Source organism: Dermochelys coriacea, chromosome 9 (genome assembly GCF_009764565.3).
Source record: "Dermochelys coriacea isolate rDerCor1 chromosome 9, rDerCor1.pri.v4, whole genome shotgun sequence".
Taxonomy (NCBI): domain Eukaryota; kingdom Metazoa; phylum Chordata; order Testudines; family Dermochelyidae; genus Dermochelys; species Dermochelys coriacea.
In genome coordinates, this window is record NC_050076.1 from 64,224,695 (window position 1) to 64,240,545 (window position 15,851).

General features: G+C 45.8%; 1 protein-coding gene across 2 annotated transcripts in view; it reads right to left on the reverse strand.

The window, feature by feature from the left end:
- The window catches only part of LOC119861744, a 34,829-nt gene extending 34,323 nt beyond the window's left edge, over positions 1–506 (reverse strand). Inside the window, exon 1 of one of the 2 annotated variants that reach the window (XM_038417244.2) lies at positions 363–506. The gene's annotated coding sequence lies outside the window, so the exon portion shown is untranslated. The remainder of the gene's footprint in view (positions 1–362) is intronic. The other variant, XM_038417246.2, reaches the window with a different exon arrangement.
- Positions 507–15,851: the final 15,345 nt, after the last annotated feature.

Here is a 15,851-nt window from a genome sequence, read left to right on the forward strand (position 1 = left end):
GTGCAAAGTCCCAACCCGGGACAGGGCGACCGGACTACGAGTTTCAGAGCAGCAGCCGTGTTAGTCTGTATTCGCAAAGAGAAAAGGAGGACTTGTGGCACCTTAGAGACTAACAATTTATTTGAGCATAAGCTTTCGTGAGCTACAGCATCCGGTGAAATGGGCTGTAGCCCATGAAAGCTTATGCGCTAATAAATGTGTTAGTCTCCAAGGTGCCACAAGTCCTCCTTTTCTTTTTGCGGACTACGAGTGAAACCGAAAGTAAAGACATGCCCAGCGAACCGCTAGGAGCCGGGCCAACAAGGTGCCAGATCGCCAACAGCGGATCCGAATCTAAATTGTACATGACGCAACAGACTTACCCCGCTTAATAGCAACCCTAGGGCGGCGGTCAGGGCTGCTAAAGACCCAGATGAATCAGATCCGCTGCTTTCCCTACGCGACCTCGCCTTGCTCTATGAAGCTCCTTCCCTAGCAGGGCTCTAGAGGCAGGTCTACATTAAGCCCGGCCTATTAGATGGGGGGGGGGGGGTAGGAGGAGTTTTTTACACTCCTGAGCAGGCAGTTAAACCCATGTAAGGCCAGTTATACACTACATACTTCGGTATAACTACATCGCTCAAGGGTGTGAAAAATCCAGCCCTGCCCCTGAGACGAAGTTATACTGACCTTAACCCTGTGTAGACATAACTACTGCCTCTTGCCAAGGTGGAGTAACTAAGCCAGCCCGAGAGCTCTCTTCCATCCGCTTAGAGAGTCTTGACCAGAAGCACTACAGTGACACAGCTGCATTGGTGCAGCAGCTCTGATGCAAGTTTGTAGCGTAGCCCTGCCCTAAGTTTTTATAGTGTAGACCGGGCCCCGGAGTTTGGCAGTTACTGCATGGCTTACTGATGTCCATGCCCCTAAGCGATGTACCTATGCTGGCACACATTTATATCATAGGGCCAGCTCTACACTATAAACGTACATTGATGTAACTACCTCGCTCAGGGGTGTGAAAAATCCATGCCCTAGAACAACTTAGTTATACCTAGAGCCCTGCAAATCTGCAGATATCCACGGCTGCAGATATCCGTGGACCATGTTTGTGGATCATGGATGTATGTGGATCCAAATTTTATATCTAGAGCCCTACAAATCTGCAGATATCCACTTTATATCTATGTTGGTGGATCGCAGATCTGATGCAGATACAAGTTTTGTATCTGTACAGGACTTGTGAAGACATGGCTGTGTCGGCAGGAGAGCTTCTCCCATCGATATAGCTACTGCCTCTTGTGAATGTGGATTAACTACGCTGACAGGAGAAGCTCTCCCGTCAGTATAGTATTGTCTTCATTGAAGTGCTACAGCATTTTAAGTGTAGATGTGCCCCCAGTGTAAACAGCGATATATTATCTGGAAGCATTTTTCTCTCCATCTCATACTTTTACCTTCTGAATAAATGCTATATTTCAATAGAGGAGCTATTGTTTTAATCCAACAGAATTATTTCCTGGTAGCCTTGTGCAAACCATTAGCTCATATAAACCATGCAACTAACTTCTCTACCCTGTGCTGATGGGCTTCGGAGACCTTGTTTCAATTCCCTGCTCTTCTACAGAGTCCCTGAGGGCCCTTGGCCAAGTTACTTAGTCCCAGCTCCTCAAAGGTATTTAGGCACCTATCTCCCATTGATTTCAATGTTGTGTTTGAACACTATAAGGGCTTGGCTACACTACAAAATTAAAACAAATTTATTTGGGCATAAGCTTTCGTGGGCTAAAACCCTGGAGTTTAGCCCACAAAAGCTTATGATCAAATACATTTATTAGTCTCTAAGGTGCCACAAGTACTCCTTTTTTGTTTTTGCTGATACAGACTAACACAGCTACCACTCTGAAACTACAAAATTAAATTGATTTTATCTAATTCGACCTTTAGCCTCTGAATTAGCTAAGTCAATTGTGCGTGGCCACACACCTTGCTCATTGTCTTGATGGAGTGTATCCTCACTAGCTGTGCCTGCATTGATGCACAAAGCAGTGCATCGTGGGTAGTTATCCCAAAGTGCAACTTGCCGCATTGTGTTTTGTGAAGTCTGTGCAATGCCTCATAGGACCAAAACATTTTTGTAGGGGAGAATGGGAAGATTGTGTCGGCATCCCATGATGCACTGTGCTTCCTCCCTCATATCAATGCCAAACAACCCAGTGGTTTTCATGCCTTAAAACCGCTGTTTGTACACCATAACCCCAGAAGCATGGAGCCTGCTCACTTGTGCACTCTTGCTGTGAGCATCTCAAACATCTCAGCCTTCTCCTGCAGTATTTCCAGAGCTGAAGTAGGGTTCGCCACGCAGAACATAGCGATGTCCTGCAAGCAACCCTGCTGCAAGCCATTGAAGAAAACAATTCACAGTTGCTGCTGGCAGTCACAGAGCAGCTGCACTCTGTTGAGCACTATTTCTGTGACCACATTGTTTTGCAGGTATGGGATGATATGCAGCGGCTGCAGAACTTTCAGATGTAGAAGGCCACCTTCCAGGAACTTTGTGCAGAGCTTTCCACTGCCTTGCAGTTCAGCAACACAAAAATGAGAGCTGGCTGCTCTGACACTGGAGAAGCGAGTGGCGATCACTATTTGGAAGCTTGCAATGGCAGGCCCCAACAGTTACCGATCAGTAGGGAATCAATTTGGAGTAGGTAAATCAACTGTGGGAGCTACTATGCTCCAAGTGTGCAGGGCCATTAATCGTCTTCTGCTATGAAGAATAGTGAGTCTGGGAAACGTGCAGGACATAGTGGATGGTTTTGCTGCGATGGAGTTCCCTAATTCCAGTGGAGCGATAGATGGCACACGTATCCCCAGCTTGGCACCAGACCACCTTGCCAAATAAACCAAAAGGGATACTTTTCAATAGTATTGCAAGCGCTGGTGGATGACATGGGGGCGTTTCACCTACATCAACATAGGATGGTCGGGAAAGGTTCATGACGCACACATCTTTAGGAACTTGGGTCTGCTCAAAAAGCTGTAATCCGAAACTTTCTTTCCAGACCACAAAATGAACATTGACAACATTGAGATGCCTGTAGTTATCCTGGGGGACCCAGCCTACCCCTTGCTCCCATGGCTCATGAAGCCATACACTGGCCATCTGGACAGCAGTAAGGAATGGTTCAACTATAGGCTCAGCAAGTGCAGAATGGTGATTGAATGTGCCTTTGGTCATTTAAAAGGGCGCTGGAGAAGTTTAGTAACAAGACTGGACCTTAGTGAAGAGAACATCCCCATGGTTATAGCTGCCTGCTGTGTGCTCCATAATATCTGTGGAAAAAAAGGAGGAAAATTTTCTGCAGGGGTGGGCAGTTGAGACAGATTGCATGGCAGCCATTTTTGAGCAGCCAGACACCAACGCAATAAGAAGAGCACAGCAAGGGGCGGCTGCGTATCTGCGAGGCTTTGAAAAGCCATTTCAGTAATGAGTCTTAGTAATGTGAGCTGCTTGTTTGAATTGTGCTTTCCCAAACCTTCACCAGCCTTGTATCACTGTCCCTGTAAAACCAACCCCCCCACCCAAGCCCACTGCTTCTACTCAATAAAGAACATTTATTTCTTGAATCCATTTACTTTATTTAACAAACATAAGTAAAGAGGGAGAACAGAAAGAAAAGGTAACCTTGGGGAAAATGGGTTGTAAAGTTGGAACGGGAGAAACATTTTCAGCTGTGTGACATAACACACCGCATTCCAGACCATCAAAGGTCTGTGAATAGGCACCTTCTATTCCTTATACCCTCCTCCTGCGTTAAGTGAAAGGGATAATGGACTTTTCTCCCATGCCTCAGGGAACGCTTGGGGGAGGGTGATTCTGTGCCAGGCGATGCTGGCTGGTTGGCTGTCCACCAGGGTCTGCAGATGGACTCTACCCTCCTGCTTTTGTTCTTGCAGTGCAACCAGATGCCTCAACATGTCTGCTTGGTTCCTCATAATCCGAAGCATCTCATCCTGTGTCATATACTCTTGCTTATTGGAAGCTTTCTTGCTCTCCATGTCCATGTCTAACTTCTCAGACAGTGAAATTCTCCACGCTCTGATCTCTGGGTCAGCTGTCCCAGAGGCGTTCATTATCTCGGTCAACATGTCCTCCCGTGTTCTCTTTCTCCTCCTTCTAATCAGCGAAGGTCTGCTTTCAGGTGTTGATGATATGCTGAAGGACACATTTCCAGCTGTCAGTCAGGGGAAAAAATAAAGGAGCCATTGTACATGAATAAAATGTTTCCATAGCAAGGCCATTTTCATAAAAAAACACCCCCAAATTACACTAGATGCAAGCTATAACATAATCAGAATCCGTAACCATTCACTGTGCCATTTTGCTGCAGCCATGGTGAGTAGGCCCCCCCGGGTCATGTGTGCCTGCACTTTTAATTAAGTTTATGGCAGATTCATGTTGGGAGCAGAGGTAACTAGTTGAACAATGTTTCTTCCCCACAGCACCACGGGAAGCTGTTTATGAATGGGGCGGGGGTGAGGGGGGGAACATTTTCACTCCCAAATTGCAGAATCTCTCATGTGGGGCTGCAGTCCCCTATCAGCCACTTTAAACTACTTGCCAACCCATGCCGAGCACAGTAAAGGCACATTAGCGGCCACGTGGTTTGGCGATCCGGAATGTGGGAGCGGGGTTGGTCTACATGCCTTTTTTTTTCTTTTAAAAGCACTTTTAATGAGACTTCCCTCATTTCTCCTAGGCGACCCTATGTGATATCAGTCTCCTGAGGCTAACAGAGGTGGAAAGGAAGGAGATGCTGCAAGGTCTGGGTATAGACCTGGTCCTTATGCTATTATGCTGTGTACTGCAATGATGCCAACAGAATTAATTCAGGAGTTGCATGGGAAAGTGTCCTATCATGGTGAAAGAAATAAGACTGCCCTGCCCAGAAATTTTCTGCAAAGGATTGGTGAGTAACTCCATGAAGTTTCCTAGAGATATCCATGAAGGATTCCTGGGCTATCCCAGTCCACATAAATAGTCTTTTCTGGAGGCCACCCTCTGCGTAGCTGGAGTGGCCTCTTGTAAGCAGAGAACCACAACACCTCACTTTTTCTTCACAGTAAACATGCAATACCACCGAATGTGTGCTCCTGCTGAAGTTTAAGTGGACTTTGATTGTAACTGTATACTCACCAGAAGTGCCTTCCCCGACATCACGGTTGGTCACCGTGATGTACAGGGCTCTAGGATTAAAAATATTTCCTGGCTCTCAGGGAGAATGGATCCACCTGTCTCCCATTCTCCTCCTCCTCCTCCTCTTCCTCATCCACCATATTGTCCTCCTTGTTTTTCCTAGACTCACACACCTATGAGGTGTTCACATTGCTTGTGGGGGTGTGGGTAGGGTCATCCTGTGAATCGCATGCAGCTCGTTGTAGAATCGGCATGTGTGGTGTTCAGCGACTGTTTGCCTCCCTTGTCTTCTGGTACACTTGGCGAAGTTCTTTTATTTTCACATGGCACTGCTGTGTGTCCCCCGTGTAGCCCTTCTCCCCATTCCATGAGCAATCTTTGCATAGATGTCAGAATTCCTTCTGCTGGATCGGAGCTCTGCCTGCATAGACTCTTCTCCCCACCCAGCGATGAGATCCACTACCTCCTGTGCAGACCAGGCTGGAGCGCATCTGGGGCGTGTAGTCTCTATGATCAGCTGTGCTCAAGCTGGCATGCTCCCAATGCTGATCAAACAGGAAATGGGAAATCAAAAATTCCCAGGGCTTTAGCAGGGCAGGGGCTGTTTCCCGTGTACCTGGCTGCAGTGCAGCAGAGTTGAGAATGATCTCTAGAGCGGTCACAGAAGAGCATTGTGAGACACCACTTGGAGGCCAATTAAGTTGAATTACACAATGCTGCATCTACACTACCTCGCAGTCGACTCATGAAAATCGAATTACACGCTATGCCTCTCACAGAGGTGGATTACAGAAGTCAACATTAGAGGCAACTTAGGTCGGTGTAAAGGACCCGGTAGTGTAGACATATACATTAACAGGTTGACTTAAGGGGGCTTTCTTTAACCTAGCTTTTTCGTGTAGACCTGGCCTAAGGCACCTTAAATACCTTTGAAGATCTGGGCCTTAGGGCATGTCTACAGTACGAAATTAGGTCAAATTTATTTAAGTCGACATTTAGCCTCTGATTTTACAAAGTTGATGCTGCATGTCTCCACTATGCACATTCTGTTGGCGGAGCGCATCCTCGCTACCAGGGCTAGCATCGACTCACTGAGCTATGCACTGTGGGCAGCTATCCCACAGTTCCTGCTGCCAATTGGAATTCTGGATTAGGCTCCCACTGCCTGATGGAACAAAAACATTTTTGTGAGTTGTTTTGGGTGCATATCGTCAGCCTCCCATGATGCTCTTGCCTCCTCCCTCCCTCCCTCTGTCCCTGAAAGCAACAGCAAACAATCATTTTCATGCCTAAGCCTGGGTTATTTGTGCAGATGCCATAGCATGGCACGCATGGATCCCACTCGGCTGTACACTGTTGTTGTGAGCATCCAAACACCTCACGCATTATCCTGCGGTATTTGCAGAGCCTAGCCAAAAGCTGCCGTGCGGAAGAATGTGATGCCATGCAAATAGCTGTGCTGAAGGAATGGAGCAATTTGCACATGACTGGCAGCAGCAGCCAGGCTTGTTGACACAGTGGAACGCCACTTCTGGGCCCGGGAAACAAGCAGACTGGTGGGACCGCATAGTTATGCAGGTATGGGATGAGGAGCAGTGGCCACATAACTTTCGAATGCTTAAGGCCACTTTAATTGAATTTTGTGAATTGCTTTCCCTAGCCCTGAAGTGCAGAAATACCAAAATGAGACCTGCACTGACAGTTGAGAAGTGAGTGGAGATAGTTCTGTGGAAGCTTTCTACTGATCAGTCAGGAATCAGTTTGGAGTGGGTAAATCTACCATGGGGGCTGCTGTGATCCAAGTAGCCAGGGCAATCAATTCACTTCTGCTAAGAAGGATGATGACTCTGGGAAACGTGCAGGACATAGTGGATGGCTTTGCTGCAATGGGGTTCCCTAACTGTGGTGGGGTGACAGACGGAATGCATATCCCTATCTTGGCACTGGAGAACCTTGCCAAAGAGTATTTAAGCTGCAAGGGGTATTTCTCAATGGTGTTGCAAGCACTATTGGATCACAAGGGCTGTTTCATCAACATCAACGTGGGATGGTCAGAAAAGGTACATGATGCAAGCATCTTTAGGAACTCCAGTCTCTTCAGAAAGCTGCAAGAAGGAACTTTCTTCCCAGACCGGAAAATTACCATTGGTGATGTTGAAATGCCAATAGTTATCTTTGGAGACCCAGCCTACCCCTTGCTCCTGTGGCTCATGAAGCCATACACAGACAGCCTGGACAGCAGTAAGGAGCAGTTCAACCTTAGGCTGAGCAAGTACAGAATGGTGATTGAATGTGCCTTTGGACATTTAAAAGGGCGCTGGTGCAGTTTAGTTACTAGGTTAGACCTCAGCAAAAGCAATATTCCCATTATTGTTGCTGCTTGCTATGTGCTCCATAATAGCTGTGAAAGTACAAAGGAAAAGTTTCTGGCAGGGTGGAGGCGTTGAGGCAGATTGCCTGGCAGCCCATTTTGAGCAACCAGACACCAGGGCAATAAGAAGAGCACATCAAGACGCACTGTGTCTCCGAGAGGCTTTGAAAACCAGTTTAATAAATGATCCAACACTAATGTGACAGTTCTGTGTGTTGTTCCTTACCAACCTGCCTCTTTTTTGCATGTACTTCCCTGTAAACTAAACCTCCACCAATCACAGTGTGCACAGTGAATAAAGAGCCTCTTGTCCTCAATTCATGCATTTTTATTATGCTAATAAACACTGAACAGAGACAGCAATGAATAGCAAAGATAACCCAGGTCTAAAGGGGGGAGGCGCAAGGACACATAGCTTACTACAATTGCACTGTCTAGCAATCAAAGTTGTGGGAATGAGAGCTTTCTGCTCCATGAACCATCCCCTGGACTTGAGTTCAAGGGATAACGGAGCTTCCCTGTCGCCCTCCCCGCATTCTAGGACATCTGGGAGAGGAGGATATGGAACTTGGTGAGGAGGGCAGCTGGTTCATCATTGGGTGCAGTGGGACTCTAAGGTCTAGCTGCCTTTCCTGCACCTCAACCAGATGCCACAATATGTCTGTTTGCTCCCCCATAAGATGCAACATCTCCTCTTGAGTGTTACACTCTTTGTTCCCTGCATGCTTTCTTGCCCTCTTGGTTGGTGTGCATGCTCTCTGAGAGTGTGAGCCTTCATGCATTCAACTGGGCCATTTCAGTTTCAGAGGAATGCATCAAATCACAGAACATGTCTTCCCTTGTCCGCTCTTTTTGCCTCCTAATTTGGGACAGCCTTTGTGCTTGTGTGGAGGAAGCACCCACAGACAATGTTGTAGCTGCAAGGAAAAACATACATTGTTGAAAACACAAGGTTAACTCTTGCAATGAATGAAACACTTCACAGCAGTAAATACATTCCCTGAGGTACACGGCCACATTTTGTCTTCTAAAAGAAGTGCCTACCTCTAAGGTACAACACACAGCAGAGCGCTGGGTAGCAGATTTCGGTTTGCAGGCAGACATGGTAAGCACACAAGAAAGGCTAGGCAGTGTGGGGGCACACCTGGGGACATTTTTTGGTGGGGAAACTCTAGGCACATAAACAGGCTTTTCCGGGGAGTAGCCTTTGCGTAGCTGGACTGGTTGCCACTGTACCCCAATTGTTTACCTCAAATTAAACATTAACTACAATTTCATTTAACTCCTATAGTGTGATTACAAGTGTGCACTCACCAGAGGTTCCTTCCCTGCCATCACAGTAGGTCCTGGGAGGGGATTGGCTCCAGAGTTAGGAAAAGGTCCTAGCTATTGGGGAGAATGGATCCTCCGCTTGCCTACTGTGCATTCTCCTCCTCCTCCTCTTCCTCATCAACAATGTCTTCCTTGTTGTCGCCCGTGGCTTCCTGGGGCCCCTGGGAGGTATCCACGGAGAGTGTTGGGGTACTGGTGGGGTCCCCACCTAGAATCACATGCAGCTCGTTGTAGAACCAGCATGTCTGTGGCTCAGCACCAGAGCAACTATTCACCTCCCTTGTCTTCTTGTAGGCTTGCCTGAGCTCCTTTATTTTCACACAGCACTGCTGTGTGTCCCTGGTGTATCCTTTGTCCCCCATGCCCTGTGCAATTTTGGCATAGATGTCAGCGTTCTTCTGGTGGTTCGGAGCACTGCCTGGACAGACTCTTCTTCCCACACAGCAAATCAGATCCAGTGTCTCCTGTACACTCCATGCTGGAATGCATTTGCGGCCCTGGGCAGGCATGGTCAACTGTGGAGGTGAGCTCTCCATGCTGATCAAACAGGAAATGAGATTCAAAAGTTCCCGAGGCTTTCCTGTGTACCTGGCTGAAGTGCAGTGGAGTTGAAAGTGCTGTCCAGAGCAGTCACATTGGAGCACTCTGGGATACCTCCCAGAGGCCAAACCTGTTGAATTACACAGTGTTGTGTCTACACTAACCTTAATTCGACCCAGGAAGGTCGACTCTAGCACTACTCCTCTCACCGAGGTGGAGTACAGGCGTTGATTTTACAAGCCCTTTAGGTCCGCGGAAAGGGCTCGGTAGCGTAGCAACACACATTATAAATTCAACCTAATGCGGCATATGTCGATCTAGTAGTGTAGACCAGGCCTCAGTGTCTTAGACTGATGCTCACTGACTTCAGTGGGAGTTAGGCACCTAAATACTTTTGGGGCTATAAAATCATGATGGGTGTGGTGAAAGTCAATAAGGAAGTGTTATTTATTCCTTCTCATAACGTAAGAACTAGGGATCACCAAATGAAATTAATAGGCAGAAGGTTTAAAACAAATCAAAGAAGTTTTTCTTCACACAACACACAGTAACCTCTGGAACTCTTTGCTAGAGGATGATGTGAAGGCCAAGACTATAACAGGGTTCAAAAAAGAACTAGATAAATTCATGAGGATAGGTCCATCTATGGCTAGTAACCTCTGATTGCAAGAAGCTGGGAATGGATGACAGGGGTTCGATCACTTGATGATTACCTGTTCTTATTCCCTCTGAAGCACTTGGCATTGGCCATTATCAGAAGACAGGATCCTGGGCTAGATGGACCTTTGGTCTGATCCAGTGTGGTCGTTCTTATGGTCTAAGCCTCTGTGCCTCCATTACCTCTTCGTAAAATGGGGATAATGGTACTTCCCCACCTGCGAGAGTTGGTGTGAGGATAAAGATGTTAAAGTCTCAGAGGTGCTCAGATGCTATAATGTAGGGGCCCTATAGATGCCTGACCTAGATGTCTGCAGACAGCCTGAAAGAAAACTCTTCCCTCATTCAGATAAGCAGGTTGCTAACCTAGAAGCCAGATGCTAATGGTTTAAATGTCAGATTGATCACTATTTTACTGCTGATTAAAGCACACAAGAAAGAAGGACAATCCTGTTGTGAAGAGTTGCACCAGCTTCTAGGGGTGATCTTTCATTTTGCTGTCATGACTGGGTAGCTCTTGGTTTAAGGATGGAAGTAGAGTACTGCCACTTATTTTTCCTATTGGACTTCTGGGTCCAGCATGCCAGCAGGCAGGAACAGAGCCTAGGGGGGCATCTAAGCATCACCAAGGCAACACAAAGCCTGAGGATTCCAGAAGAGCATCCTAACCCCAGCAATAATCTCCCTATGTGTCTGCACAGTACCTAGAACAACAGGAGCCTGATACAACTGGGGACCTCTGGATGGAACCTCAGCACGTGTTTAATGAGGTACAGGGAAGAGTTTGGCTGAAGTTCCATTTGGGGACATAATCATCTCACCAAAAGTCCTCTGAAAGTTTACTCAAATAAAATGACTCACATGCTTTGCTTGTAAACCCATTGAGCTTTTGAAGCTGAACTGTCATTATAGCTGTTAGCAGGCATGTTACCAGTATCACATACGAAAGGAGAATTTCAGACAATACAAAGGCAGCAGAGGGACCTAGGAAAAAGAGTGAATTGAACCAGAATGAGAAGTGTTAGAAGTGGCTCCTCTGGCTTAGTAATATCAAATGTCTAATAGAGATCATCATTCAGGGCTAGGTGTTAAAGGAACAGAAAGCCAGAGGAGCACCAAAAGAGACATCTGCTCTGCTTGGGCCTTCTAGTGTGTGTAGGAATTTATATTCCTGCTTCTCCTTGATGGCCAGTAGATTTTACCAACAAAAGCCATTGATTAGCTAAGGGCACATTAAGTCTAAAATAACCTGTCACAATCAATTGATTTATGTTTGACCGTATGCAGTGTAGCTGTAGCTGTGTCGGTCCCAGGATATTAGAAATACAAGCAGGTGAGGTCATATCTTTCATTGGACCAACTTCTCACCAACAGAAGTTGGTTCAATAAAAGATGACCTCACCCACCGAGTGTTTGACCATCAGAAAAGCCCAGAACTGGATAGATAAGAAGGCTGAACATGGCCTCTGTGGTCACCTGTAACTGACCCTGCTTGGCCCATCAGTGATGTTTTAATTCAGGTCTAAGCATGAGCCTTTACAACTTGACCTAAAGGACCCAGCCCTCTAGTGGGAAGAACTATCATGCTCATAAACTGCTCTTATGGACGAGCCTCTAGATGGGCACAGAGATGCACACTCTCCTGGTTTCAGAGTAGCGGCAGTGTTAGTCTGTATTTGCAAAAAGACAAGGAGTACTTGTGGCACCTTAGAGACTAACAAATTTATTTGAGCATAAGCTTTCGTGAGCTACAGCTCACTTCACTCTCCTGGTGTGAGTTACACACCACAATCACACCTACACCTCCCCAGCCTGCCTGGTCTGGCATTCATAGGATGATTTCCCTCTGTCCTGGTCAGTGCTGAACTTGCTCCTTTGTTTGGTTGTGGGTTTCCTCCCCCGCTTCAGACTCATTCATTATGCTTCATTCATTTCCTTACACTCTGAAACCTGCAACTCTATAGTTCCTCTCAGAGTCAGTGTTATTTACATAGATTACAACCTTCTTGGGGCAGGGACTGTCTTTTTGTTCTGTGTTTGTATAGCGCCTAGCACAACGGGGTCCCTATACATACACATATAATACACAAAATAAATAATAATTTCCACCTTCTTCTCGCATCCAGAGCAGAGCAGCAGCATACGCCAGGATAGAAGAGACACACACCAGCCCATGAGTGTAGGCACTGAGCCATCTCCACAGCTCTCCCCCTAGGACAATAGCAAACCCACCAGAGTTAGTAGCGCTCAGAACTGTAGGAAGCTTGGTGGAGTCACTACTGACACATCCAGAATAAACAACTAAAGCTTCTACTATCAAATGTACCCCATGGCACTTTAATCATCTAAGGTGCTACTGATAACATGAGTAAGGGCATTTATTTAATTACATGACTTTTATCTTGATAAGTATCCCATTCAACTACAGCCTCATGACCTTATTGCAGGAGCATAGGAGTGATCAGATTTACTCACACAGGCCCAGGGTAGTGCAAATGGCACGGCCCTGCACCTGCAGGAGCTGCTGTGCGCTACAGGATGGATTCACCCTGGGAGAGGGCAGGCAGTGGGAGGAAGATGGGCAGAGAGCGAGATGGATGTGGGCAGACTTTGGAGACCTGGGTTCAACTCCCTGCAGATTTTCTTATCGGAAATGGAGCTTGCTAAGCCAGTTTGCAGCAGCCTGATCAGTCAAGTGCAGAGCCCTCAGACCACCATCAACTCTGGCCAGAGGGCAGTCGTCAGTGATGTGAGATTGTCTGTCTTTGGCCACAGCCACAGGTGGGGTCCTCTCGTTGGCCCCAAGTGTGAAGGTTGGCTCTACATTGACCCTGGCCCATTCAAAACCAGTTCCGAAGGGTTCATGAGTGGCGTGACAAATCAAAGCTGGGCCCGCGTACGGTCGGATCAGTTATAAGAGACTGGTTTCTGATGTCAGCCGCAGACAGTTTTTGATGATACAGAGAAATCTGGGCAGGACAAGTGGGCCCCTCAACAACAAGCACGCTCTTGGGTGGTCAAAGAGGTCTGTGTATAGCGGTGGGCTCGGGGGCCAGAGAAGTACCTTAGGCAGAACAATTCCAGCCGCTGCTCCATCTGAGCCCCTGTGCTGGAGACTGACTGGGAAATGGGCTCTGTTCCCCATCAGTAAATGGGGATAACAACACCCCCTCTCTGTGTCTAGGCTATTTACTGTGCATGTGTTACCCCCTCCCTCCCTCTGCTGAACTGTATGGGAAGGAACCTGGCAGGCATTGAGCAGCTCACAGTACAGGGAGATTGCCCAGGGGAATGAACATGCTCTCTGGAGTGAAAGCCAACCTTCCATGGCAGCGGGAGGAGGAATAACAGTCTGGCAGATGGAGTCTCCAGACCGGTGTGGTTCTGAGCTGATAACTGGCTCTGAGAAAGGGGATTTTAGTGGGTGTCTTGCCACTTTGTGACTTCCAGTCCCATTCCTATCAAACAGAGATGGCTCTAGGCTGTATTACTCCTGTCGCTGCCTGAGATGGCTCCAGATTATCCCACTATGAAGTGGGATTTGAAAGACCTGGGAGCTCCTTTTCCCTACAGATAATCACAGGGACTAAGGAACCATGGATTTTGGGGGTGTTTCTTGGGCAATACAATCCTGTTTGTTTTTCCACAATAGATTCTAAATTAAAAGTTGAAACATATTGCATTTCATGTTCTTTCCTTTACAAATCTTTTTTTTGAGTTAAATATATGCTATCAGTTTTTTTATGAAAGAACATATTCATAATTTTGGTGCATCATTTCTATTAGAGAGTGCTTGGAAAGATTTGTTACAGAGTAAGGCCAACAGCCAGGTATTAGCTGAACTGCCACTTCTACTATACACAACCTTTCGGGAAGGGACTGCCTCTTAATGTGTTTTTATACACAATGGATCCTGCAGTATTATTACTGCAACTAAATAATATAATTAAAATAGCTGGTTGAGAAATTATTATTTTCCCACAAAAAAGTTTAAATGAAAACAAATTATTTGCTTCAAAAATGTTTGGAAATTCTTTGGATTTTAATTGAAAAAAATCAAAATACTGCAAACTTGAGAATTGAAAGAATGTTGATTTTCTGCTGTAAACAGTTTTTCATTTTTTGGAGGTTTATTTATTTTTTAAGAAAAGCAGAATTTTTTAAAAATTTTTTTTGTTGTTGAAAAAGGAATTTTCCAAAATTTAAATGGCATATTTTCAAGAATATAATAAATAATAATAATGATGTTGATGCACAGAATAAGCCACAGACTTGACTTTGCTTTCACTGGACATACTGTCTGAAATCCACAGGCAAAGAGATTGAATACTTACTACTTCTTAGCTTCTCTGGTTGACAAAACGGGACAATTAAGCCCCATCCTGAGACAGCAGCAAACACCAGTTCAACCACAGAAATTCTCAGACTATCTTGCAATGCAGGTAAGATACCTAGAGAATGAATCCAAAGGTAATGGGAAAGCTGAAGAAACTAAAAAAAAAAAGATCTCACCACCTCTTGACAAGTTGGGGCAGCCCAGCAGGACTTGGAGATGCTGGAGCTTTGGGTTTTCTTTTTGATTAAGTCCTATTTATTCCCAGCTCTTTACTGAAAGAATAAAGTTCATAGTCATCAGAGATGACAGGCTCTGTTCGTAATGTGACCACCCATTTAGTCTGGCTGTGGACACCTCTTGTCCAAAGGCACATTCTGATTAGTCAGCTGGGTCTTGCTGGTGATGGCCCAGCTATGCATCAGCACCTAATCATGGACCCCTGTGATTTCATCATTGGGGCACAAATAAAAAATGATATGCACGTTATATTTAATTGAGAAGGGGTGGAACATTGACGATGCAGAGACAGAGAGGCAGGCAGTAGGGGAGTCAGGGGAGACAGTTTTAAGCTGTCCTAAGGAATTTGAAGCCCTTTCAGCAGCAGCTTGTGGCCCTATCAGCCCCTTTGAATTCACTCCCTTGCCAGTGGCAAAGGAATGGATCAATAGTCCACATTTTGTTTTTTAGAAAAGAAAGTGAATTTAAACTGGCAGCTTCGCCACAAAGAGCCACTGAAAGACTTGCCAGACTTCTGCGGACAGGACAGGGAGAAGAATCCAAATCAGCCAGGGAGCTTTCAACAAGGAGAGCTGGGTTAACAAAAGCAGTTACCTGCAATGGTCAAATTCACTGAGGATTCCTGCCAGTTGATCTCATTGCTGACATTGCAGGAATAGGAGCCACAGTCTGATTTCTGTCCTTCTTGTATGTTCAAAATCCTGAGATTTTTGGAGAGGTAGAAATCTCTCTCTTTCCCATCCTTCTTCCAAACGATAGTGTCCACTCTGCCCTCTGACACTCAATAGTTGACTGTACCAGAAGAGAATTGCTCCATATCTGAGGCTGGGACACAGGCTCTGGGAAATGTACAGAATATACAACACTTCTGTAGTATTTATCTCATAGCACTTTTAAATGTTCAATTTGGGGGGTTTAGGGTCACACTCACAATGGGAGTGATAATCTTGAGTTTCTAATGATATTGCTACATTTGCCTTTGCTTACGTATTCAAATAGTCCTGTAAGAAGCCCCAACAATACAGAATTTCAGCACATATTAATGTAGCAGTAGCGGTAAATTGCTGTTTTTGTATTACTTGGGTTACATTGTCAGAGTATCTAGCAGGACATTTATACCATATTTAGAAAATGAAAATAATAAGATTTATAATAATAATAATAATATTTTTAGATTTCTAAGTAATTAAATAATAAATTAC